General features: G+C 37.5%; 1 long non-coding RNA gene across 2 annotated transcripts in view; it reads right to left on the reverse strand.

Annotated features, from left to right (window-relative positions):
- Positions 1–1,609: 1,609 nt before the first annotated feature.
- The window catches only part of LOC114015077 (uncharacterized), a 100,489-nt gene continuing 75,610 nt past the window's right edge, over positions 1,610–26,488 (reverse strand). Inside the window, exons 4-8 of one of the 2 annotated variants that reach the window (XR_003558839.2) lie at positions 20,715–20,915; positions 19,308–19,425; positions 10,816–10,994; positions 7,328–7,496; positions 1,610–4,921 (exon numbers count right to left, since the gene is read on the reverse strand). This is a non-coding gene — a long non-coding RNA (uncharacterized LOC114015077). The remainder of the gene's footprint in view (positions 4,922–7,327; positions 7,497–10,815; positions 10,995–19,307; positions 19,426–20,714; positions 20,916–26,488) is intronic. The other variant, XR_008731331.1, reaches the window with a different exon arrangement.

A 26,488-nucleotide genomic window follows, 5' to 3' on the forward strand; every position in this document is an offset into this window, starting at 1 on the left:
TTTAGTTTACATCATCTAAGCAAACTGGCCTATCATTTTCTCATGGCTATATTTTCAGGTTTTACTCATGCATGCATCTGTACACTTAGGCATACGTATACATATGTCAGTCAACTATAAAGTAATCCTTTAAAAGTTACTGAAACTGAAAAGGTTAATTAGCAAGCATTTAATGTAGCTAGCCTAAATTCTTATTATCCAATTTTGTTTTCCTCAAGTACTTTGCAAAATTAGCTATTGTCAGAAAAAATATAATTACAAGCTTGTCCTAATCCTCCTAATTTATTTCACCGATTTTACCCACATTGTATGTTTTATTCCTTACTGCATATGATATACCATTAATATAAATCCCTTAGAATAAGGTCTCCAGTACCAGCACTTATGAAGAAGTCTCATGTAAATCATTTCTTGTTCTCTTCTCTGACTCTTACCATTAATCTACCATTAATCCCAGCACAAAATGACCTTTTTCCCCAAACAAATGAACCTAGTTTATATTCTGCTTAAATAGAATGTTGGGGAAAGTATGGCATATGGTAGGGATATGACAGGCCTCATTAAAAAAGGTATTAAATCCCCAGTTTCTTTCTAAAAAAACCCCTTTTTTCAAAGGTAGAGCTAATATCTGTTGGCTGTTTAAGGAATATTTTATTGACATTAATTCAAAACCAAAAGCTTAGGTAATAAAGACTTTTGATATAAGTTTATTATTAGATTGATTTTTTTTCATTTAGGAAACCAAGAATTTCTTACAAACCATCTTTTTTCAGATGGTGTTTGGTCAGAAAGGGAAATTCACTCTTCCCTTCATGAAAAAAATCCTACAGAATGTAGCAGAAATGGTTAGCCTTCCTGTAACAGTATGATGTGACAGAACCTCCCTGAATCTAAAAATATTTGAAAGCTCCACACTTCATTAAGCATCGCTTAATTACAAACTTCCTTGGAAATTAGTTGTCTTTGTTTCAGAGCTGTCATAAATCAGTTCAACTTTACAGTTTAGGCATATAGTATTTACTCTGGGAAAACTAGAAGCAGCCTGGGCAGACCTGGGTGTTCTCTTTACAGACTCTCATTGATTTCTTGTTGATTTATGTGACTGAGAAAGGCTCTGACTTATTCATCTCTGGAAACAAATATGTATTCAAGGGAGTCATCAAAATATGTGCTTGAAACACCAATGTATATTGATGATGACACAAGCCAGACTAGTGCAACACGATAGATTCCCAGGAGACAGAAACATGGTCCTGATATCGCCGGCTCCAAGATCCCTGCAGCTCTTGAAGCAGGGAAGAGCGGAGAGGCGAAGCAGGCAGGACGCCGAAGAGTTGGGCAGGCACAAACAGGTTTGTAGAGGGGCAAATGAGACTGGGATTTTGAAATTTGGACTGACAGAGACAGAGGACAAACCAAGGATCTTACTTAGCTTGCTGGAAAATAAAAGCTAGGCACTGTTCTAATGAGTTTACTACCTACATAACCAAGACATAAAAACAGGTAGGAAAAGCAGCCAAGGAGCGACACACCCAAGGTCATAAAGACAATGAATAGCAGGACTCATCACAAACCTTAGGTTTTGCAAGTACATATTTAATGCCCAGTTTACAAAACAGACCATTTATCTGATAAGAATATGTTAGTAGGCATCACCAGGTGCTGCACCGCTATGTTGCACCAAGCTTGTTATTACTTTTAACATTATGATGAGTTATGTTTTTGCCAGCTTGATCATAGAATTCAAAACAGATTCTCCTTAAAGAAAGTAATACCCAGTTTTGGCAACAGTCCATTTAGCTCAAGTTTGCTATGTATTATATCAAATCTGCTTCAGTACATTTTAATTTTAGACTTTGTTGCACTCTTTTTTTTTTTTTTTTTTTTTTTTTCTCCCTTTAGGGATATTGATTTTTCTCCCCTTCAGTTCCAGCAATTTTCAGTTACACATCCTTTTGGAAACAATGGAAAAAGAGATTATTCCTCTACTGATGCATGCTTTAGCAACTTCAAACCAAAGCCAAAGAAAAATCAGGAGAGGACTTCTAAGTAGTGTAAGAAGCATTGTGACAAGCAATGAGTTTTAAGTTATCACAGACCCAAGAAACACAAATACAGTGTCTTTAAAAGGGAAAGGGAGAGGGTATTTGTACTTAATTGTCATTGGACTTCAGCTCAGGTAGAGCTCCAAATGTCAGAGTTATTTAACACAGAAGGGGCATAAAGCAATTTAAAGACTATTCTGTCGCAAATAGAGCATGGAAATTTTCCCAATTAATATTTTCTTACATTTTTTACTAAATACAACAACAACCTAAATTAGGTCTACTCTGCAATGCAGCTCTGTATAGACATAGCCAAGCCGACTCGAAGAGCTTTGCACTAGAACAGCTAATCAACCTGGCCATAGCACAACGCTAATGCAACTGTATCACCTCTAGAATGAAGTTACACGATACAAGGAGATATTACAGCACATTAAACTCTCACAGATACCTTTGAATGGCACTGTGGTTTATACATACATACTCTGCAAGATCCCCAGCTCAGGTGATAGAACCACAAAATATAAATTTGCTTTTAGTATCATATCATGTTCTTGAAGTGTGCATGTACATAAGGAAGGTTACTTTTTCTTTTCAGGCATTCTTTACAGGCCAGAAATAAGTCTATCAAAGTCCTTGCAGCTAGTATGATGGGGGTCTCAGTTCTGATGGGTAGCTCAGGTGCTCCAACCATACCAAAAATTAATAGTAACAATGGAGTGGAGACTCTACGGTTACACTGAGTTGGAATGTCAGATTTTCTTTGAATAAAACAAACATGCAGTGGGACTTCCTGAAATGAGGATTTTGAAGTGAAATTATATTCTTCCAGTCAAACACTTAGCATATGTTTTTATGTTGACTGTTTATTCAGAAATTTAAAACACAGTCACTTAGGAGCAAAGAGAAATCACATATTTACAGGCGAAGGACCAGAGTTTAGCATAAAAGCAAACCGTGATAGCCAGAGAATAACTCAAATGGAAAATAAATTCAGAGTTTTCAATTCAAAACACATTAAGAATAGAAGACAGACATACAATTTGAAATGTGATGTTGATTTAACCTAGCAGTGTCCTTTAACTTAAAGAAATTACATAGTATTTTAAGATAGTAATGTAAATTCCACAGCATACAATCCCCATGACAGCTTCTCTATGAGATAATCAGCTGACATCTCAACAACTACTCCCGTGCTTAAACGTTGAATAAGGATATATGGCTGTGCTGCATACTGTCATGCAGCGTGTACATCCTCAGGCCAGCCATAAATACATGAGCATGAGTGCCAAAAGCAGCCAAGCAGTTTGAAAGCAGGATAAAATAATTCACACCGTGTTCAGTTCTACTGCAGCTAGACTCCTGTGGGAGTGCAAACAAGTTCACTTATGGCTAGCCTCATCTGCACCATCATATGTAGAATACATACATAACATTTCCAGAAATATCTGTATTCAATACTTACTTGCACCAGCAAATTGCTGTTCCTTTTCAGCTGTTTGTGGATGTTAAACATTCATAGTGTTTCCCAAAACAGTCAAGGGGGAGGCTGAATATTTTAGTACTTGAAGTTAAGCAGAAAACAGGCATGAGAAGTCTAGACTTGATCATTGCCATTTCATATCAATGTTTTGCTACAACATATTGGTTTTGTTTTGCTTCATTTTTATATAAAATGAAGCAAATCTCCATGCAAAACTAAGTTACGATCGTCATTTCATTTCCAAATGTCAGTTCAAAACTGGTTTTACATTTCTTGTTGAAACAATCTGTATTTTCATTGGATTTGATATATTCCTGCAAGACTTAGTTTCAGCAAAATATTGTTCCTCAGCAGAAAAATCTTCAGCATACAAAGGCAACCAAACATCTATAGTAATACCAGTGGGACCACTTCTATTCTGAGGAACCAGTAACACGATGCATAACTAAATGGCTCCTGAATTGAATTAGGCTGTATCAATAGCTAAGGTCATTATGAAGCCTTTATACTTCTATTAATTAGTCAGCCAATGTTGGGGGGGTGTTATTTATTTATTTATATATTTTTTATATATATATATACACACACACAATGTATAAAACACTTTCTATTCATAACTTCATCTTATGGTTTTTCTCCATACGCTTCTACCTATAATGGGTGAACAGTTAACATGAACGTTGAGAACTTCAGCCTAAATGTTTGCAAATATCTTTACATCTGAAACACCATTTTACTAGAGAATGTAATGATGACTAACAGGTATGAAAGAGAAGTCTTACTGCTTCATTTTCTAACTACAAAATACATACAAAAATGAGGAATGTAGCTGACACATTAACATTCAGAAAACCACTTAGGGATATAATTGGTACTTACTAAACCAATTAGTATAAAGTAATCAAGTGTCAGTGAACATACATGATTCTATGAATCTATAATACATAATTTACTGTTGCCACTTAAAGTAAGCAAGTTCTTTGTTATTCTCAGTAAACGTGTCCAAACAATTGCAAGCAAACACTCTGATATTTAGGACACAGCCTCCTTGGAAAGGTTTATTACTTGACAAAGTTCTATCTGCACAGTCTGTCAGCAGTCAAAAACCAAGCGCCCACATTGAGTCTCAACTTGGCTTAGCTCTTAACCTACATTTTTCTTCCCTTTTTTTTCTGTTACCAGCCACATACACACTCTTCAGGCAGATGCTTATTTTCCCTTTGAACATGGGCTTCTTAGCACAGTCAGCTGTGAAGTGTAAAGGAGAAGCTGTTTCTGTCAGGTTGGAAGTTGCCTACTTTCCAAGAAGCACACAGATCTATGAGTGCAGGACACCACAGGAGGCTTGGGCATCTGTACACAGCAAAGTTTCAGAAGTCCTTTTGCTGATAACCTGAAAAAGAGTGAAATTTACTTCACATGGTAGAAATTTCTGTGGAGTCCCAGGCCTTCAAACCAGTGGATATGAGCTATTTTTGTGACCGGAATGCTATACGTGGTGTTCCATTTCATCTTCAGGACTCTCTATTAGGTAAAGAAGGGATAAAAGCTTCAAAAGTAGTACACATGGAAAACAGCAACCCCCTTATATGCTCATTCAAGCAAAAAAATTTTGTGGGTTTAGTGATCTGAAAGGAAGTAAAACTACTATTCTTAATATTTTTTTTAAAGCCTCACATCTTTTGCATAGCAAGTGATTAGAGATGTCTTACATGAAGTGAGACACTGATTTTTTTCCTTTCTTGGCCACACAAGGTTCAAGCCTGTAACAAAGCATATTTTGCTGGACAACAGGCTAGGTAACACCAGCAATTAGCATGTAGGGGAAGCAAGTGATTAGTCCACCTTGCTCAGAGAGGACAGATGCAGACTGCTGCTGTAGAAGGCTTTCTGGTCTGCTGATAATGCTAGATGGATGCAAAACACAGATGTGATCCTGGAAATAGGCACCAAAACTCTAAATCCTCTTTTCCTAGAAGGCAACACAACAGCACATGAACCTCCATATTCCGCTGATGTCTCCCTCCTTGTGCTTACTCTTCTGAACCCCATTTGACCCCTTACAGCTCCCATAGTCCAACCGCATGGCTACAAGCCTCAGCGAAGTGATACAGCCTCCACACCAACACTGGTTAATGATCTCGTGAAGTCTGCAGAAGACTCCAGAAACAGTTCCACCTTTGAGATGTTTGGAGCTATTGCGGGGTTTTAACTTCTTCAGTGTTAATTATATTAACAATTCAGAAAGCACAGGTTTAAACCTCTCCAGAGTCTCTTAGCCATGAATGTTTAATTCCTTTCTTTTCACTGGACTCTAGGCATCTGAGAAATGTAGGAAGTCTGTATTGTTTCCAATTCATCGTGATGCTAAGCTTCAGAAGACCCAGTGGTTTGAGGAAATTCTAAATAGTGGAGAACTACAAATCCTGACATCTTTGGTTGAGTCTTCTGAGACATTTCTATTCAGGCAAGACTTACTGTTGAAGAGCCTGATTTATTACTGCGACTAGGTGCTGAAGTTTTCCCTGGAAAGGTGGCACACCTTTCCTTATGCGCTGCTTTACTCTTCACGCTCTTTCTCAGGCAACCCCACAGCACCTATCTCCACAGATAGGAGAAAAGCAGTAAAACCAGTGCTTTCAAGTTATTCATACCTTTGAAAAAAGAGTAAGGATGGTTTATGCTTAAGGGAACCACAGAACAGATTAGAAGTAGATTATATTTAGTCTGAAATCGTTTATCTACCACAGGCATTCTGGACAATTAAATGTCTGCTTATTGGGATCACTGCCAAAAGAGCGGGTTCAGTTAAATGAATTGCAATGACTCCTGATAATAGTTAACTGGCCCACCTAATCCATTTAAACAGCACATCTGGTCTTGCCTGCTCATCATTCATGGTTCACTCGTACCGCATTTGCTAACACAAATGGCCTGCAGTGAAATCCCTTTTTTGCTGGTTTATTGCTGAATTCTGGCCACTGAATGAGTAGATCTAACTTGGGCTGGGGCTGGTGACATCTTTTGATATTTGCCTCCATCCACCTTTGTCATCTACCATTAGACAGCACTGAGGAAAAAAGCAGAGGCACAGAAAAAACACTAGATGTGAAAAATGAATAGCCAGTCATTATTTAAAAAAATACAAGCAATGTCAGAACTGAATGAATAGTCTCTAAGGGGAAGGAGAATCTTTCATCACATTATGCAAATGAAGTGGCATCAACCAATTAAGAAAATGCTGAGCGTAGCAGGTTTACTTAACTTCACATACCTGAAATCAAGACATGTCAGAAAAACGTTAAAAATCAAACATCTAAATATTGTAATCTATAAAAAAAAATATTTTGAGAATTCCCTACCACTGACATTCAATGATGAAACAGAAAAGGAGTCCATAATTTCTCAAAGTTAATAAACCAATAAATAAAAATTATTTATTAAAAAAATAATAATCCATAAGCCTGAAACTTATTTTGGAGCATTGGTTTCAGAGAGTTTTTCAAAATCTAGCGGTCATAAAAATGAGGAAAACAAGTTCCTAAATATGCAAACAAAAAATCTAATTCTAAAATTAGTGCTCCTGACTATGAACTAGCTTTTTTCTCCCATATGTGAGCGCTCAGGTGAAATTATATTTCATACACCAGAATTTATGGAATGAGCCTAGAATTTGTCATTCTGTGCATCCAGACCATGCTCACACACAGCCTCAAAATTCCTAGTGGCTCCAGGGCTGTATAAAGAGCCTTGAGATGCTCTAACACAAATCATCCAGAATGCTTGCTACCAAACTTACCTAGATGGAACCGGCTTATAGCAAGGCTCTCCTGGGAACAGTTAACAGGAGCAAAGGGGTGGCTGGCATCCACCCCACACCGAAGTTCCTGGTGCTGGATGGTTCCCAGGAAAATGCCTGCCCATCCACTGTGGCTGGCCCTGGCTCTGCTTTTAAGCTGTGTTTCTCTCTTGGGGAAAAAAAAAAAAAGTCAATTCAACCTGATTACCTTGTAAAAGATTGTATCATTAGTTAGAGTGCCTGTGAGAAATTGCACAGAGGAACGAGCAGAAAGAATGTGAAAACCCCCAAAGCTACTGAGTTATAATAGAGTTACCAGTCTTTCTCAAGCTGTTTTTCTTCGGCAGAAGAAATTGAAGTGAAAAGTTATAAATCATTAAAGCTCTTTATCACATAGTATTGATATATCACATAATGGCTACAAACAAGGCACTAGTGATTATCTGAATCTTATTTCATGAACATGAATTTTTTAATCGGGTAATGCCTACTTAATTGAGTACAGTCAAATCAAACTAATTGTCTCCAACATTAAGTACTTGTGTTAAGACTTCAGGTGACACACAGATACAGCACTTAAGCCTTTCTATATCACTGTGTTCATAAGATGTAATAGAAGTGGAAGGCCATGTTCAAGTACAAAAAGAAAAATAGATTTTTAAAGAAGTGTTCTCTGTAAATAGAAGGGTTTCTGGTTTCCTTCCATTAAAAATACTCTTATCCAAAAAAATAGGTGTAAAAAATCTATCATCTACTGGTGAAATGTCACAGCACTCTCCAAACTAGTTGACTGCAACAAGGTCTTTACACTTAACAGAACCAGCCACACCTGCACCTTATCTACATCAGCCAACCCACAGCTGTATGTTATCAATATTAATTAACCCAGCTTCATTCCTCTACAATTCCCCCCCTTTTCTTTTTTTACCATTTCATACCTCATGTTTTTACCAATCATTGCAAACTTTTTACAAATAAACTTTTCATATAGTCCTCTACAGTGAAATGCTAATAGTATAGCAGAAAATGCATGTAAACAAAGACAAGTAAACAAAAAAAATTTTGAAAATTAATTCAGTTGTAGTTGTACACTTGCTTGCTAGGTTTTACAAAGAGGAGCTTACACATTGATCAATATATTGATATACAACATTTTTGAGTGCTTCTATCCTTACATGAGTAAATGCACACTCACTAACTGTTCTAGCTGGTAATAACTTTGGAGTACAAAACCTATTGCTGGATCACTACAAAAAACTGTTCCACCAAAGAAATAACAAACCTTTTGTCACAATCCAACATGGAGTTTCACTTTTTTACCACTTGAGTCTTCTGACTGAATATTTGGAGCTAAAGCTGAGTATAGGGAAGGTCTAATAATATAAATGGGTTGTAGAAAGAAGAGCTTTGTCAAAGAAGGCTAGGAATCAGCTTTTTCTGAAAGGGTACGAGTCACCTGATGTTCAGTGATGTCAACCTTAAAACCTGCACAGACTCCTTTTAGGGTCAGTGGGACACAGGAAAGCATCCCAGGTTGCAGACCTGAGCATACATTTAGTCATCCCAGAAGAGGATTAAGAAGCAACATTTCTAGCTGATCCAAAAAACAGCTGTTACACCTTTTAACTCACAGCTGAAATACAAACTTTTTTAAAGTGTCTACATTTGAAAAATACATTGCTAATTTGAAGGAACACCTAACAGGAAAAGTTCCCCTTACTTTGCGGGATGCTTATAACAATGTTTATTTAGACAAGCGAAAGGAAAGAACTCAATTGTAATTTGTATTACTCTGGTTATAGATTATATTGCAAATGCTATATTTATGGGAAAATGCAGGGAGGCAAGAATTTTTCATTAAGAATTAGCAGTAAAATGATATGAAAAACAAAGTATGAATCTACCATTTTGACCGGCTATCTTTTCAAGACATCCAGGTAGCAAGCAACAGATTCTGGTTATTGTAGAATTTGTATTTTTAAATAAATAGCATTTAATGTAGTAGTTCAAGGTCTACACAGGAAAAAGAGGAAAAAATAATACTACACAGGGATCTTTCACCTAACAGATGAAGGAATAACATGACCAAGGGGAGACTGAGGATGGGCAAATTCAAAGAAATGAGGTGCTCATTTTTAGCTGAAAGTAAATAACCTCAGCTAACTGAAATAATTTACCAAGAGCTGTGGTAGCTTCCTTGTCACTCAAAGTCATTAAATAAAGATTGAGAATCTTTCTCAAAGACATGCTGAAGTCATAGTGCAGAGAATAGGTTGTTATGCGGAGGCCCAATCTGGGTTATTGCAGTAATATTTTGTGAGGTTAGCATCTGTGAACTTACAAAAGCTAAAGGAAAGCTTACCCATGATTTATTTTACAAAGGCATAACAATGAAAAGGTATCCAAAATTTCAAGAAAATGCTCCAGCAATTTCAAAATGAGAAAGCATTTCTTTTTCATTTCTCTTACACATGCTAATGACTAAGGAAATAAAATGCACCTTTACTCCTATCAGCTAGTGACATTTGCTTTGGTCAGTACTGGATGATTAAATTAAGTATCTTCATTTGGATACCCTCTCCATGATTTATGATTGTTATCACTGTGCTCTACATGGTCTTAATACCTTACAAGAAAAATTATGATGTTGATTGAATACAGTAAATACAGATATCCTGTGAATGAAAAGATAGATCCAGGCAATTTTCCTTTTGCAATTCACAGTCAGTGCCCCACAAAATAGAGTTTCAGGAAGACCACAAGTATTTTAACTGTTAAGCAAGTATAGCAAATGTTTGTGAATATAAAAAGTGGGACAGAGATCAAAAGCATCAAAGCATTACCATTCCATCATCTCTGAAAGAAAACAGTTTGCTTCAGAAATATGCCTTGCAGTATTTTATGGTGTTGACAGTTTTCAATTCTTTGTTTGGAACTAGAATAAATTATTACATAATTTACTTCAGCTAAAGAAAAATGTCATGTAAAGGGGTTTAAAATCTGCAAACAAAACAACTGAATGTGATAAAGTCATTTCAAGCGAAATACCTGAGTTTAATCCAAAATAATTGCAGGACTGTTGTAGGATTTTTAAAGTTTTTTTCGTGTTTCCAAAACATTCTTTTTGGTTCAACAAACACCATTTGTTTATGGGGATAAATTTCTAGTTTGACTTCCAAAAAATAAAAAATAAAAAAGCATTTTCTCAGTACTGTTTACAGTCTCTTTTTTCATCAGCCCCAGAATTAAAACTTTCCATTTACTGTAGCCTGTGTAGATACTATGTCTAGGCAATATAAGCAACTATCTGGACTGGAAGACTGACAGGGAAGACGGGCATCTTGCCTTGACAGTGTTGGAGGATACAGGAGTCGTTAGGTCTGTGGCAGCACTAGGATTGACACTTCTGTCCTGCACAGCCCACTGCTGCTGAGGCTGCCCAGGGATTAGAAAGAGTTGGAGAGATGATGGTAAGGGGACCCACTAACCTCTCCAATCACTTCTTCCCATCCACCTCACTCTCCCAGAGCAAGTCACAGGTCTCCAGAGCTCTTGTGACACAGCCCCAACCTTCTTTCAGTCCCCTCATGGCGCATATGTCTCTGCCTCCTTTATAAAATGGTCAGATCCTTCCCCAGATCCTTGGGAATCACTGCAGCTAGGTAGTCTGAAACGAAAAAGTCAACATCAGTGCATTGAAACAAAAATCCATGCAATACATTTTCCCTAAGCAATATATCCAAACATAAAAGACATTCCCAATCCCTCCTAAAGAGGAGCTGCAGGACAGCTTTCTAGGATGAGCCTGATAGTTTAGAGACAATCTCTGTGGACCACACGTTTTCAGTTCTTTACTTGCAAACTGATCACCCCATTTTCTGAAGGATGTACCAAATCCTCACCAGAAATGTGTAAAGGCTACGCTTAGGCTGTACTATATTTGCTAATAGAAGCAGAATTTGCAACAACATTTTTCTTTGTACAAGGAAAATTGACATCTATCTTCACATATATAGGGAAACTGCTGGTACCAGAAGAAGCTCAGGATGATAAGACGTGACTTGGGCCAGCCTGATCAGTCTGATGTGGAGTCCTGAGTGCTCTGTTAATCAGTACTTCGCTACGTAGATACTCCACTTTTTTATTAAGCAGTGAGGCTGCATAATATGCATACATAGAACCTGCCAGATAAGTGAAAGGAAAAGGTAATACTCTGAAAAGTTTTGTAAGTCTTCCCTCTGCTAGTCTACCCGCCCATACAGAGTCTTGGCAAGAGGCCTCAGCCTCAGCCTTGTGTATGCGTTATGAGGCTATTAACACAGTCAAACATGACATGGTAATGCAGAACTAATTAATGGAGAAAAAGTGTGATATAAAGTGCTATCATATTCACAGCATCCCTTCTCTGAGTTTAATCATGGTGTAAACCTCATGTTGAAGCACTTATGTGCAGATTATGCTGACCACTAAATAAAAAACCTAAACTACTCACTTTTATAATTCATAAAGTGTTATCTTTGTGGAAATGCCCTCCCATTTTATTTTTATAATGTTCAGTCTAGTATATATTGGTCTATGTAAATTGCTTGTTAGCAAGTACATCCTGGGAAAAAGTAGCACTAAAATTTCCAGGAAAGGTACAATCAGACAATTGCCATTCAAAATTACTGCATAAAACCCTCATAGATACAATCACAAACAATTACCATACAATTACAACATGAAAACGTACCAAGTACAGATACAATCACAAAGACAAGTACAGCTGATGGCAAATCCAGAAGCAATTACACAAAGCCTTTGAAGAATTACACACATTTATTTAAACTTGATAAATGTGTATGTCTTAGCAGTACCATAATTGAGCAGGATTATTACAGCCAGTGAGATGGGGCAATTTCATTTGCATAAGTAGTTTTGCAAATTCCTAATATTAAAAATTTGATTAAAAAATAAAGTTACAGTTATTAGTATTCAGGTTATTCACTTTTCTATCTTACAATCATTAATTATTTTAGAGCTACCCGAAATTTGAAAAATACTTCACAAATATGAGAAACTATAACACTTTCACAAAAGCTCTTGAAATGTAATCATGGCCACAATTTGCAACCAAGAAGTAACAAGGCAGGTAGTAAAAAGATGGAGTTGTAGACATTGCTAGTTGCTTGAGTCTGCATGCTTACACCATGATCCAAAATTCTGCAAGTCAAAAGACGCATTGCAGTAACTTGCAGGGATGTTGGATCAAGCCCTTTCCTAAGGAATGACTGTTTTATTTTGCTGCTCGCAGTCACCATTAACACAATGAGTTTTATTTTGTCCCCTATTTGGCAGTGCTTTGAGAGGAAATAAATCTGAGACTGATTTGAATGACAAGAGGATAATCAGGAAGTTTATTCCTCGGCAAGCTACTAAAATCAATAAATCTAAGTTTGTTCAAAGTGATACCCTGAGAAATTCAATCAGAACAGCTAGCAACTCATCTTGAAATATATCATTAACAGTAAGGCATCTTTGAAGTCATAATGATAAGTATTTCAAATTGCTAGAAACAGAATCATATACACAGAAGAGAAGGTAAACCAAGATAATGATGCACCAGCGCTGTCGAAAGGGGCACATTGAAACACATGATTTTACTTTCATTTGGCAAGGACTTGACAGTCTTTGGCATGGATATCAGAGCAAAGATTGTCTCTGGCATCAAAATCAAATCAAAGACTCATGGATAATTTTAGTCTGCAGACTCCAAACTATACTTGACATACTCTTCGTGGATCCTGCTCCTGGATCAAGGACGTTGCTCCATACAAGCCCTGCAACAGTTTTCAAGCCAAAAAAATCAGCCTCCTAAGTTGCTGAGTTGCTGAATATTAGATTGCTTAAGATCAAACCCAAACTTGCCAAATGCTTCTTTAGCCTTATGTATTTCCCGGCAACAGTTCTGCTGCCAGATTTTGCTTTTGATGAAATCAGTGACAGTAGCGTTTTGCTATTGTATAACAAAAGGTATGAAAATTCATTTAACAATGTTATCGATGAACTATAAGCTTATAAAGTGATGCACTTTCATGTCTTCCCTGCAACTTATGCTTGAAGAATCTGTTTTCCATGCCAGCTATTACGTAAAAAATTTATGCATCTCCATTTCTGAAACAACAAAAGATTTTAATTCTATTCTAAACATCCACCTTAAACATGTCATTTCTTTGCATTACTTGGTACTTTCAGTTTTTAAATAAAAGAGGTCTGAAGGGTTACATTCCTTTATACTTCACTGAAGCTAAGTTTGTAATTGATAGTTCACTGTGTTTATATGGCCCTGTTCTGTCTGATCCCTGCCGAGTGTTTGTGAAATTTTGTACAAACTTAATGACAGATTTATGGGATCAAGCTTCAGACATGCTACACATAGCTGTTCCTGCTCAGAAAAAAAACAAGGGGTGTGGGAAATTCTTCAGCTGGAAAGTAATGCAGGAGGATTTGCATTGTGGGGGTTGTCTTTCACTATGAGGCCTTAAAAACAGAATTCTGAGGCCATTAATTGAGCCAAATGCTAATTGAAAAGTGCAAATATTCCCTGGAAAACACATAATTTGATCCACAGAGTTATACTGTAATTTATACTACAAGATATTAGTAGTTTAATCATGCAACTATGAACCTTGTTGAGTCATCTGTTCTCATGTCAGTCTTTTCATCACAGTTTACCTGCATCTGCAAAACTGAATTCTGATCAAGTAATTTATTCACTCATTCTTGCAGAAGATGACCTTAACTTTATGGAATTAGCAAATATCAAGTTTCCTCAGCATATAATTGTAGTTCTTCCACTCTCGGTCTAGATTACAAAATAAACAACATAATGAAACAAAGCAGGGAACTCAACAGTTGGTAAATCTACATAATACACTCCATTTGGTATGCATGCTACAGCGGTGGAATGAGCAGAAAAGGAACTGAAGCAAAACTGTTTGACCTATTTTAATATTTGATGAAGAAACACTAAGCCTAGAAATACCATGTCTTCAGAGACCTTGTAGTTGATATTATTAAAAAACATTTTAAAAAGAGGCTCCTATAGTCTATCATAATAAGCTTTGGGTAATACTTTAAGAGTCCATTAACTTATGCTCAACTAATCTTGAATTACAATAGAAATCCTTTGAAAGCATGTATGATAGTCACAGAAATACCACATAAATTCATTTCCATCCTTTTGTGAATGTTTTCCCACACTACAGTTTTTAATCCCTTTGTGTAATGGTCCAGAACTTGATATTTTAACATTAATGGAAGTCTGATCAGTTCTAACTCTAAAAGAAATCAGACCCTATGCACTTTTGAAGAATCAAAATCAAAACAGCTCATGAAACAAATATAATGATCTTTTTAAAGTTATCCATAACTTTGAAATTACAGTAGAGGGAAAAAAATGGTTTTTTCATATATGAGCAGTATAATTGTAATATTTATTCTCTCCAATTAATATTATTGTGGTGTTTTAAATTACCTTAGTTGCCAATACAAGCTAAAGATTTTCTAGAGAACCACTACCTGAACTGCAGCCTGGAAAGCAGCAGAGTCTTTCAAATGTGTGTGGATGAAGCAAAAAGTCATGAAAAAAAAAACAGCCATGCAAGGCTGAACTGTTGAACTGAGAGAGGAGGAAAAATGTTTAAATGGAAAACATTTTTTTCAGAAAATAAGACTTTGGACTGAAACTTAGGAGAATGCAGTTCCATTTTCCCAGCTTTTCCAGTAACCTTCCAAAATCACTGCATTTACTTTAAGTTTCTTTATTAGAGATGAATTTGTCATCAAAACAACTCATTTCCTTTAAGTGTAATTATTTGCAGTGGCATCTTGCTATTGACAAGGTCCAGTCATTTCAAAGGAAATACAGACCTGAGAAGCTGGATGGTTTCAATATCAGGAACTAAATACTTCTAAATAATTCCCGCTGTGTCTTCGCCTAACCCACATTCTACTGAGGCCTCATACACTACGGTAATGTAAATATCTGCACGTTCTTCCTTTGCGCTTGGAGTTCTCAGTATTTGCTGCCCAGTCAGTGAGTGCAGATACTAGGCTTGGGGGAACCACAGATCAGAAATGGAGACCCCCACCAGCCTGGCGCTGTCACCTCCCAAAACACACCCTGCAGAGGATCTTGGGTAGAGTAACTGGAAGACCCGGAGATGTCCCTGGGTGTCCAGGAGGTCCAGCCACAGGCACCATCAGGGCATCCAGGCACCCAGACACTCCCTCGCCGGTGAGCACGTTCATCAGTGCTCCTGCTGCCATCACTACTTTAGCAACTGACTGTTTCATTCTTCTTCCCGGTGTTTGAGAACTCCATTGTCACTTGTGTTTGGGACAATGAACTGCTGCATACTCATGAAGGAACAGAGGTCATCACACCCTCTGATCAGCCTGTAATTTACAGCTGGCACTGAACAGTCTGAGCTACCCGCTATGTATTGAGCAGGCCAGAACCCTGACTTACCCACATGGTAAAAGGTCGTGATGACACCGCTCATTTGAAAATAAATAGCTTCCTGTAATATTATAGAATTACTGTAGCACTCGGGCACATAAAGATAAAAGCTCACATAGATAAAGGCGTATTAATTAGTTCATAAAGCCTTATTAATCAGGCTCATAATGGGAGCAGTTTGAAACCATAAAAGAAATGTGTGAGATATTAGTCTGCAGGCTTAAAATACAGAAAAGAATGAAAACCCACCCACACAGCATAATATGACATTAGCTCCCTGCTACTGGGAGAAGGAAGATACAGTCTAAAAGCAGCATCTCCTTTACAGTATATGAATGATTTAATACATTTGCTGTGGTCTAGCTGAGGAATAATAGCAGAGAATACTTCAGACATACCTGGACACATTACTCTACTTCTAAAGTAGCTTGGCTACCTTAATTCATTGCTCATGGAAGTCAGAGGGACACTGGCTGAGAGTGGGATCCCATAAGATTCACTTGTAAAGAAGAAAACCTATCCACACTGAAGTCAATGGCTACTGACTTCAAAATACAGGATGCCAGTGTGTTTCCTGATCACAAAGTCCTAGAGCTTCTTCAGGCAAAATTTCCTGTTTAGATTGAGATCAAATGAAATTCAAGGATTCTAAAACATAAAATATGTTCTGTTTTTTTGATGAAAGTCCTCTATTTCCATCTTTGTTTAGAATTTGATACTTTCAAGCAAAGCCTCTCTAATCTATTGAATTGTCAGTAAAAATTAAATACCAGAGACATTTAGAAAATTGTACACTGTCTTATTTATTTCTCTGTCATACCCCACTAGCCCTACAAGTTTCTGACAAAACTTCCTTCTTCCAAGAAAGACTTTCTGCACACAGTGCATACAGACATCCCATTTTATTGTAAATAAGTGGGGTGACTGTGGCAATTTATTACTCTGAAAATACCCTCCCTAATCACTAAATCTCCATTATTTTATATATATTTTCAGAACTTTCTCATGAGCAAGAGACTGCAAAAGAAGAAAGATATGATTTTTTCCCTTCTTTTTGATTCCAGTTTTGTAACAAATGCGTAACAGATTTACTTGCAAAAAGTAAGCTCCACTCCACTCCTGAGCAGCCGTGAGCAGCAGTGGCATCACATGGTCCCTGACACTTACCCACCTCCTCCTCGCACATTTCACCACTGCATCTTATTCAAATAAACCACCTTACCAAATAAACCCTTTACACAGTCTGACAGGGCCACATCAGGGCAACGAAGGCTCATATTCCATATTAAGTCCTTCCAAAGGAATGCATTTGGGGAGAGTAGAGAAGCTGATTTTCATCTAGCAAAAAATGTATAGGGCTTTTTCCTTTTCACCTAAACTGATGTAAGCATTTTACCTATTCAGCTGTTCATCCCTTACACTGAAACAATGGTATCTCTTAGATTGCCAGTGTATTCAGCTTTGTACTTTTTACCAAACATAAGATGGTGACGATTATAAGATTTTCATTTGTTGCTTTGTCATGTAACATTGTTTATATTATTGCAAAACAACAGTGACATCCAGAGGCACAAAAGCCTAATCAGAAGTATGCATTATACATGAGGATGTGTTCAAAATCCGTTACTCAGGATTTCAACAACTTTGATTCTTTGAAGCTCTATGAATTTTAGAAGCATGTAGAGTATGTAAGGAACACACATAGGCTTTTTATTTTAAATCTGTCCTCACACAGCCTTACACTGGTCAACATTCATTGGCATATGGTTGACTGAGACAAGAGATGCTGGCATACAGGACCATTATGCCCTGCCACTGGTAGTTGTCACCGATAAAACTCTGTGTGAAACTTTTTGGCCCCAGGTACATTTTTGTGGTCATCTTTTCCGAAAAGAGAAAAGGCAAGATCAAAAGAAATCCAGATACTTCTAAGTGACACACAAGAATACTTAAGAATTACATACAGTTAGATGCCTCCTTGGAGAATCTATGCTGTTAACGTACAGTAGGTTGCTACAAGCATACCTACCAGGTGTAGCGTGCGATAGGGTATTTAGCAGACTTCAGTGCACTATTTCACTTCTGCATCATGAAAGTGAAATCCAGTCCAGCCCACTAGAAGGAGTGACCAGCTGCAGTGCACACTTACGTGTGCAGCAATGGCTCATTTCCACAGGAGTGTGTTTGTAATGAGGCTGAAAGCTCACTGAAGCCTGAGTGCTGAGAGCTTTGCCTGAAAAAGGACTCAAGGACTGACAGATTAGAAAGCTTTAAGATTTTTTTCCTGGTTTTTTTTTTATATTATAAGATGTCAAGTGGGTTGCAGAAGATATAAATATATATGTAGTTCTGGGGGAAAAAAATATCCACAGCACTTACAATTACTGCAATCTTAGAAAAGCTCAAGTCTCCAAGTGATGCACTTACCGACCACCTCCTCTACTGGCATGAATTGTAATAGCTCCATTTATTTCAATGAAGCTCTGTCAGGTTATATCAACTGAGGACTGAGTCCTATTGGTCTCCTTCTTAACGTTCCTGTCATTACCGAACAGATGTAAATGCTATATCATTTTTCAACTCTTTAGCTCTTCATATATGCTAAACCTGTGCTTGCAATATGAAGATAATTGTGTATATTTACCACTTCTGTTTACAATAATGGAGGAAAATGCAGGTCTGTGCAACACTACATGCTCATTTCTTTGTCAAGGAAAGAGTATTTTAAAAGATGTCTTTTAAGCTATCTTTTAATACACTGAAGGAAATGGCTATTGTAATAACCGCAGTATCATTTTAGCTTTCAATAGAAATTTTCTCCTAGACTAGCTTCTGGCTGTAAATAATGCCTGTGAGTAGTCTGTTTGAGGTGTTGTCTCTCTTCCCTACCAATACAGCTCCCACATAAGATTTTGCCAGGATTTCATTCAAGGGAATAATGTTTTCTGAGGAAAATACTGTTCAGTTCTCTCCGTGTCAGACTAGCAGTTGACATACCAATGAACTGTTTACAAAAATGCATGCTGCATCCTGTATCCAGCTGACAGACTCCTGCAGTTGGTACTTCATTAGTTATCCTTGCTATGAAAGAATATGTACATAATCTCTTTATTGCATTCATTTTTGTATAAAAGACAGAATAATTACAATTCTTTTATTTGTGAACACACAACTGACATAGTTCTAATCATATAAAAACAATTTACTGATAATCATGTGTGAAATGCTACTGTAAAAATAAGAATCTTTCCCTTTGATCAGTTAGCCTAAATCGGTTTTATTATTTATGACAATATGTCTGGTTTTTAATTCATAAATTCTGAATTTCTGGAACTAGCAGAAAATTATTTTTAAAAACTGAAAAACAGACTTAGAGTATTAGTTATATATCATGGTTGAAGAAGAAGACAAAACTGCAGCAGAAAAATCCTTGAATACATTTACCAGTGATGAATAAAGTGTTTTATGGATAGATACCTTCTATCTCAGGAAATAGATGTTCAGCTAGCATAAAACAGCAGTGGCACATCCGTTATTTTCCTGAGCTAAGGATCTAGCCCATATGCTCTACTACTCCACAAACATGGTTTTCATCCTGATACAAGAAAAAAAATATTTGCACTCATTTTAACATTTGATATAATGGGAGGGGGAAAGAAAAGGATGTTAAACAGTATGGACAAGGTTGCACAAAAAGTATGTATCCAGATCAATGTTGTCTGCACTGTTTGCTTGTCTCTATAACAATCCTACCCTCATCAAAGTCATTGTATTCAAATTTTCAAAGTAGGTTGAACTTGGTTTAAGCACCAAGGACTAATCTCTTAGTATCATGAGTAAGTACCTACCTACCTCCCACTAATTATTTAGCATGCACAGCAATTAAAGTGAAAGAAATTTGTCTCACCATATTTGGGGATATAAAAAATATTACCTTGAAAAATACCAAGTTGAACTTACCCTCTGATTACGACCATGTCACAGATGTGCAGAGGGGCACAAAGAAGTGAAGGATTCTTTTTTAAACTGTACAACAGATAATTTATCATCGTGGTCCTTTCTGGCTTAAGGTCTGTACTACTATGAATCTATGGTAGAGATAATATCATCAAGGAGGGTTCATGTGGTGCTGTGCGCACCTGCAGCCCATACTTCTAACTGGCAACTGTCAGCTGTCTTCCATGTAAGTTAATCGTAAAATAAAGGAAGCTGATGCCTTGCAAATACAACATGTTTGACTTCTGCCCCTAAACAGACATCTGGATTGGCATGCACAACCTATCATTAAAGGAGATGTGGTGCTTGGCAGGGACATGACCATCCAGTCCTGGACAAACCAGTGTTCCAGCCCATCATGGCCCGGGCAGCTGGATGCACAGTACATCCTACTTTAGTCATGGCCCCCAAAGATCCTGCAATCTCTTCTAGACCCTGCTGGGCAATTCGTCTTTGAGAATACTTTTTAACTCCCTCTAAGTGGGAAATGTGCATGTAACAAACCCCCCAACTTTGTAAATGGTTTTATTGATTTCATTAGCAGAGAAGCCGAAGCTCCTCTGCTCTATCTTCCCAATTTTGAGCTCTCCTTTTTTAAGAATGATTCATACCAAGAGATTCCTGTGGAATTAAAATTGAAGATACATGAAGGCTTTATACCATATTCCTCACGTGCACTGAAGTCAGTTGTAATCTATTAATCTCCAATTTGCATGTGATTAAGTTTCAAGAGTGTTCCCTGTCTGCCTATGCTGTATCTCTTTCTTCAGTGCCTATTGCCAGGCATTTTTCAGAACTGATAGTGGCTTATCACTATCAAAAAGCAGCTCAGAGTCCTTAGGAAAATCTTCAGCTTAGCAACTATCCTTTTAAAATTGTAAATCGTACCTGTTTTCCTTCATCTTTATAGCTATTAATAGGCATACTTTTCATGACAACAGGATTTATTTCTGGGGTTACAAGATATCATCTGCTTCTTCTCCTTCTTCGTCTCTTAAGTTGTAGTTTTCTGTCATATCGTAACGGGTTGTCCTGGAAATAGCTTGTCACAAAACGAAAGATTTGTTGCTAGTAAAAGAGTAGAAACAGCTGTAAAAAAGCAAAAGTTAGATTTCAGCCAAATGTCCTTTAAACAAATGAATAAGAAAAAAAGACACCCTAAACAAAGTTTACTTAAGCTGTTTTGTTTCTCCAGACAGTCTTTGCAAAGTGTGGGAAGATAAGAAGAGTCCTATAAATGGCTGTAGCCTCAAATAGGTTGTGTGGTTGGATAAATATAGGGAAGCAGAGTGAGGGGTAGAAATTGGATGGGCTTGGGTCTGTACTCAGAAGGAAAACATTTATTTTCTAGAAGAAAGCAATAAATAAATAGGATGGCTCATCATTACCTTCTTTAAGCATGACTAGGCTAAATATACTTCCAGTAGTCAAGACAAAAAAGAAATCTAAGTTGTTTTCCTTTTCTCCGAAAAGGCTCTGCTGCACTTAGTTGCTGTCAGGCACGAGGACAGGAGTGGCCAGGCTCTAGCTACCACCCACTGATGTTCAGTCTGGCTTTGGTCCAGGGTGAAAGGGAGAGAAACATAGCAGCTATTTTCATGGGTGCCCTAATCCCACGGATTATTCTGCCAGCAGGGCATGCCAGAAGGCTTCATGTTATAACCATGATATGTGATCGTATCTGCCAGCGTGTGCCTTTTACTGGTCCCAGCAGGAGGAGTGGGCAGATCCATAGTCCACCAGCTCTGGGTTCGTGTGTGTGTGTGTGTGTGTGTGTGTGTGTGTGTGTGTATGAGCACTCTCATGTGCTAGGGACATCCCCAAAACAGCAGTGACAGACAGCCTCTCTCTCTTTTGTACCACATGAGCAGAGTAATGGGCCAAAACCAGAGCCTGGTGTACACAGCACACAGAGGTTGAGCCTCTTCAGATTTTTGGCATGGAACACCTCAGGGGACAAATCAACCCATTTTGCTCAGTTACCCAAAAGTCGAGTGACTATAGCCAGTGAAATCAGAAGCACGGTCAAATCCTTCTAGCAGAAAGACAACAGAAGCCTGTAAATATTCCCGAGAAGGTGCCCTTTTAATCAACATACTATGTACAGCAGTGTTTGGTTTCCCAGCAGTATTTACTCACATTTACACGGGAAAGTAAACTCAATCAACACAAACAATAAACAGTTGATGTTTCAGTTATACTTAGTGTGTACAAACAGAAACAAGCTTTTGATATTGTCTCTGGACTTAAAATCTGGTCCTATTCATTATCTTCAGTAAAAGGCTGTATTTTTTAATCCTCTAAATAACAGTTATTACTATTACGGCTATGCTGATGTTTTCTGGCAGTGGCCTGTTGTCCCACCCACAAAAACCATTGTTATGCCCCTCAAATATATGCTAAAATATTCTGCCAGATGATGAGAAGAAAAAATATTATAATTTTTATTTACTTGTTCTAAAGTAAACATCTGTAAACTAATTACAAGACACACCTTTTTAGAGATTCTGTGAATGGAAAAGACTCACTGATTACCAGTTTTGTCTTCAGTTCCATTTGTGAATCACATTTAATTACAACGCAATTAGGTAGCACCTCTGGAAAAATATGCCATGTAATGGTTATAGAGAATGAAAAGAAGTGATCATACTGTAATTTTGAAATACATCATAGCAATTCTTTTCATTACATTTCTGTGCAAAAGATGCCACTCATCTTAATTGACAGTGTCAATACCATAGTCCTAATATTATAGTTTCCAAAAAATTAATTTCAATCCCAAAGTAAAGTCTGTGTTTACTGAAGAAATCATCCCAGACCCAAACACTTCAAGAACTTCAAGAACTTCAAACACTCAAGAAATCCCATTAGACTACTAAATATAAGAAAATATAGAATTATCTGCTTTCTAGAAGCTTTAGAAAACATCGGAGCCCTGTAGCATAAATCTGATTTAAAACAATATATTATGTGGGTTTGTAGATATGTTTTAGCTTCGAGCGAATAGAAATACTGTTAAAAACACCTACATTTACATTATTGCAGCTTCCAGTGACATGAGGCAGGATCAGGGCTCCATATGATTAAGATGTATCAGCATTTAAAGAAAAGCAAAACTAAAAAAATCCTTGCTGGATTTATGAAGAACAGAAACAAAAAAGCGAAGAGGACTTATGAGGCAGAGATCTCAACACAGCTTTTCTTCTTGCCCTGGTGACTAGTTAGTGAAAGTAGCAACAATTCCTGTGGATAGTCCAGTAACCCAGCCCCATCTTCAGAGGAGCAACCCTCTCTGAAACAGCTAGGTCCACCCCACCTGTAAAATATCTTGCATATTGGCAGCACACATGTTCTGCTGACAGGCGAGCTGCCTTTTCATTTGGGATGTGGCAGGCAGGCCACCACCAGCCTGGTGCCACACCTGCTGAGGTCTGCTGTAGGCACTCACGTTACACAGCTGGTCTGGAGCACTGCGATCGGTCCTAAGAACCTACGTACAGGCCTGAGTCACTGCTTTGTCACTCAAACTTTACCAAGTTTTATTTTACAAAAGCTTATTAGGAACCAAGGCTATCTATAGACTTTCCATGTCCTGCTGGACCCTTCAGCAGCATCCAGGATGCAGGGTCAGGCTGAGGGAGTCATCAAGAAAACACCCTCAGCAACCAGAACAGGCTTGAGTAAGCCTTTATTTTGCATACTGTTGTAATGGTCCAGTTATTTGACTGCCTGCCAACAGTGATCTTTCACAGGTGACAAGTCAGTTCTAAAAAATTCATGGCTTGGCTTAAAAATCACTGAGTCTTAAAATTGCATCTTGAGCCTCAGTTTATTTGCCCACTGGATTTTTAACCTGTGGAATTGGTATCCTTACGTTTCTCCAGCTGAAAAAGCTAAACATATAGAAAGTTTTTTCTGTTTTCTGGGGTTCTTTAGCGGAAGTCTGATTTCTTTCATACCACAAGATACCCTGTGGTGCATTTCCAGGTACAAATGCCAGATACTTTAAGTGTGGTAGTAGTCATGGAGGTTACCAGCATCGCAGGCTGAACAGCGAGGAAGAAAAGCAAGCTGGCTAAACGCTCGCCCTCCCTGCCATGAAATATTTTTTTTCTGCAATGCTTTCCATCGAGAGAGCAGTTGGGGTACTAGAGGAGTCTGCACCACTCTGCTGCCAGTGCAGCTATCGGGACAGCCGAGAACCTCCCAGCCAGCTCCTGTGAAAAGCTTCTGTGCCAAAAACATGCTTTCTTCTCTCCCCCTTTACAGTTTTAGAGAAGAAAGACTCACAAGCAGGGCTTTTGGAGCTAATGGATGCTGCCAGGTTTCTGGGATACTTTGGATTGATGTGGTGAAGATATTTTCTAAGCCCAAAGGGCTTTCGGAGGAATGGGCAGCTCTGCGCAGGCACTGAGCCTGCAGTGCCGTTACTCAAGGAAGCAAACTCAAGTTCAGACATTCCACCTAAATGTGAGGCTGCTCTTCAAGCTGTAACCTAAAGGAAAACTAACTTAAGAAATGCAAGGAATATATTTTGCCTTTCTTTTCGTGCCATGCAGTTCACAGTACGAGCCAATGCTGGGAGGTGGCTCAGTGCCAAGGACCATGGCCAGCCCTCTGCAAATGGAGCTATGCATCTCTCACAAGGGCTGGTGTACAGGATTATTTTCCATAAACTCTCAGGTCCTGAAAATATACCTAAAGATTACCTGTGTGTCACAAGAAGCATAAAATAAAGAAATGTTTTGGGCTTTTGGGTAAGTTTAAACACATTAAAATTGTAAAGGTTCTTAGACGTAAAAACAGTGAGAAGAAAACTAGGCATTGTGTAATACTAAAATTTTTATTGCATTACAAGAAACTCAGTAGTAGGTTGACTCTAAGTACCTTCGGCTCAAGTGAATATAAATGTGTGGTTTATCTTTCGCAATTGCCTGTGTTTTTAGTACTGTTCTGTTAAAAACATTTTATTGTTAAACTCCTGTCTGAGAAATGCTGTACGCAAATCCAAAAACATAGGTATGATGTTCAACTAAGAGCATAACAGAGTCAGTTATGAATGTGAAATCATATTTTTCAAGCTTTTAACACAGATAAATAATGCTAACAGGGAAGACAGAATATAGAATTGTTAAAAATTTTCATTAATTTTTTTTTCTTTTGTTCCAAATCAATGGAAATTTTCTGATGTGATCACAGAAATCCTTCTGGAAAGAAATTATACTAGAGGGTAACTCCAAGATAAAATGCTGAGATCTATATAGCGTAGAATATAATTATGGTAGAGGAAGGGAATGATCACAGCCATGAAAAAAAAAAAAAAACAAGCTGCTTTGGAGAATTAAGTAACTTCATCCCCAGTAAGTTCAGTACATTTCTCATCAGCATTAATAGGAGTTATACTGCTCACAGTATGAGTAAATTTAAACAAGTTAATTTTATCCTCAATCCAGGAAGATGATTTCAGGAAATGAAGGATGAAGATTGCAAAAATATCTGTCTTGGGATGAAGATGGTTACTTGTCCATGTGCAAAACCCATTAATTCCCTTTCAGTCACTACTTTCTACCAAGTCAAATATTTGTGAATGTCTACTTGTTCCAGCGCAGTAGTCTGAATAATATTATAGTTTAGATTTGGGTCTAAATAAGAAGGTAGTAAGCCTCCAAATGTGTATGCAAAAGATTTTGGTCTGAAACAAAAGAAGCTTTCAATCAACAAAATTATACCATCATTTTGGAAAGACCAGCCCCACTGATCTTATGAGATTGGCCTGAAACAGTACCTTGCATTTCACATTTTGCACCACCTCCAGGACTATATTCAATAGGAGCTTCTTCATTATTCAATAGGAGTCCTTCATTAGCAGCTTTTCAGTACCTTGGTCTGAATTCTTCTCTCTTTGTTTGTGATCATAGCACACACAATTCTAGTCAGATTTACTGCAGCAGGGAAAACAGCAGTAATTCAGAGTTCATAATCATGTTGGTGACACCTACCTCTTTCATTTTGTTTAAACAACACTTCCCTTCTCATTATTACTCTGCCAATAGCTTAAAAAAATGATCCAACTTATTGGCAAAATCTCTGCAAATCATAAAACTTTTAAACTACATTACAATAGAATCCTATTCTCTCTTCAGTTTTATCAACTTCAACATAACGTAGACGTTCAAGAAAACACCATGCACACCATACCCAATAACTCAGAGGTCAATACCGAGTTTTGGGCCAGATTCCTCCCAGGTGGAAAAGTAGTGCCAGTGTTTCAGGTTTGTGGCTGCGTTCTTCAAAAGCTTTCTTTTCTGAAACCTTATCTCTTTGTGAGTCATATTAATCCCTGCTGCAACTTCTGTTTAGATACAAAGAAAAATCCTACCTTATGTCATGCAAAAATCACATTCAATCAGATTATATTCTGTGGGTGTTAAATATACAATATGATATAAATCAGTGGCAATCTATGTAGAGCAATATCTGTTCCCAGGGTAAGAATTTCAAATAAAGAAATCCTGGTTAAGGTTCAGATAAGTAGCAAGTATAACAAGAAATAAAATGGCCAGCCAGTGCTTAACAGCCTGTACTCTGAAGAACTGCTTACAATTTGGAATGAAATTTTAATAAAGTAAAGGTTAATTAGAAAACATACCTTTTGTATCTAA

This window comes from Falco cherrug, chromosome 3 (genome assembly GCF_023634085.1).
Source record: "Falco cherrug isolate bFalChe1 chromosome 3, bFalChe1.pri, whole genome shotgun sequence".
In the NCBI taxonomy this organism is placed as follows: Eukaryota; Metazoa; Chordata; class Aves; order Falconiformes; family Falconidae; genus Falco; species Falco cherrug.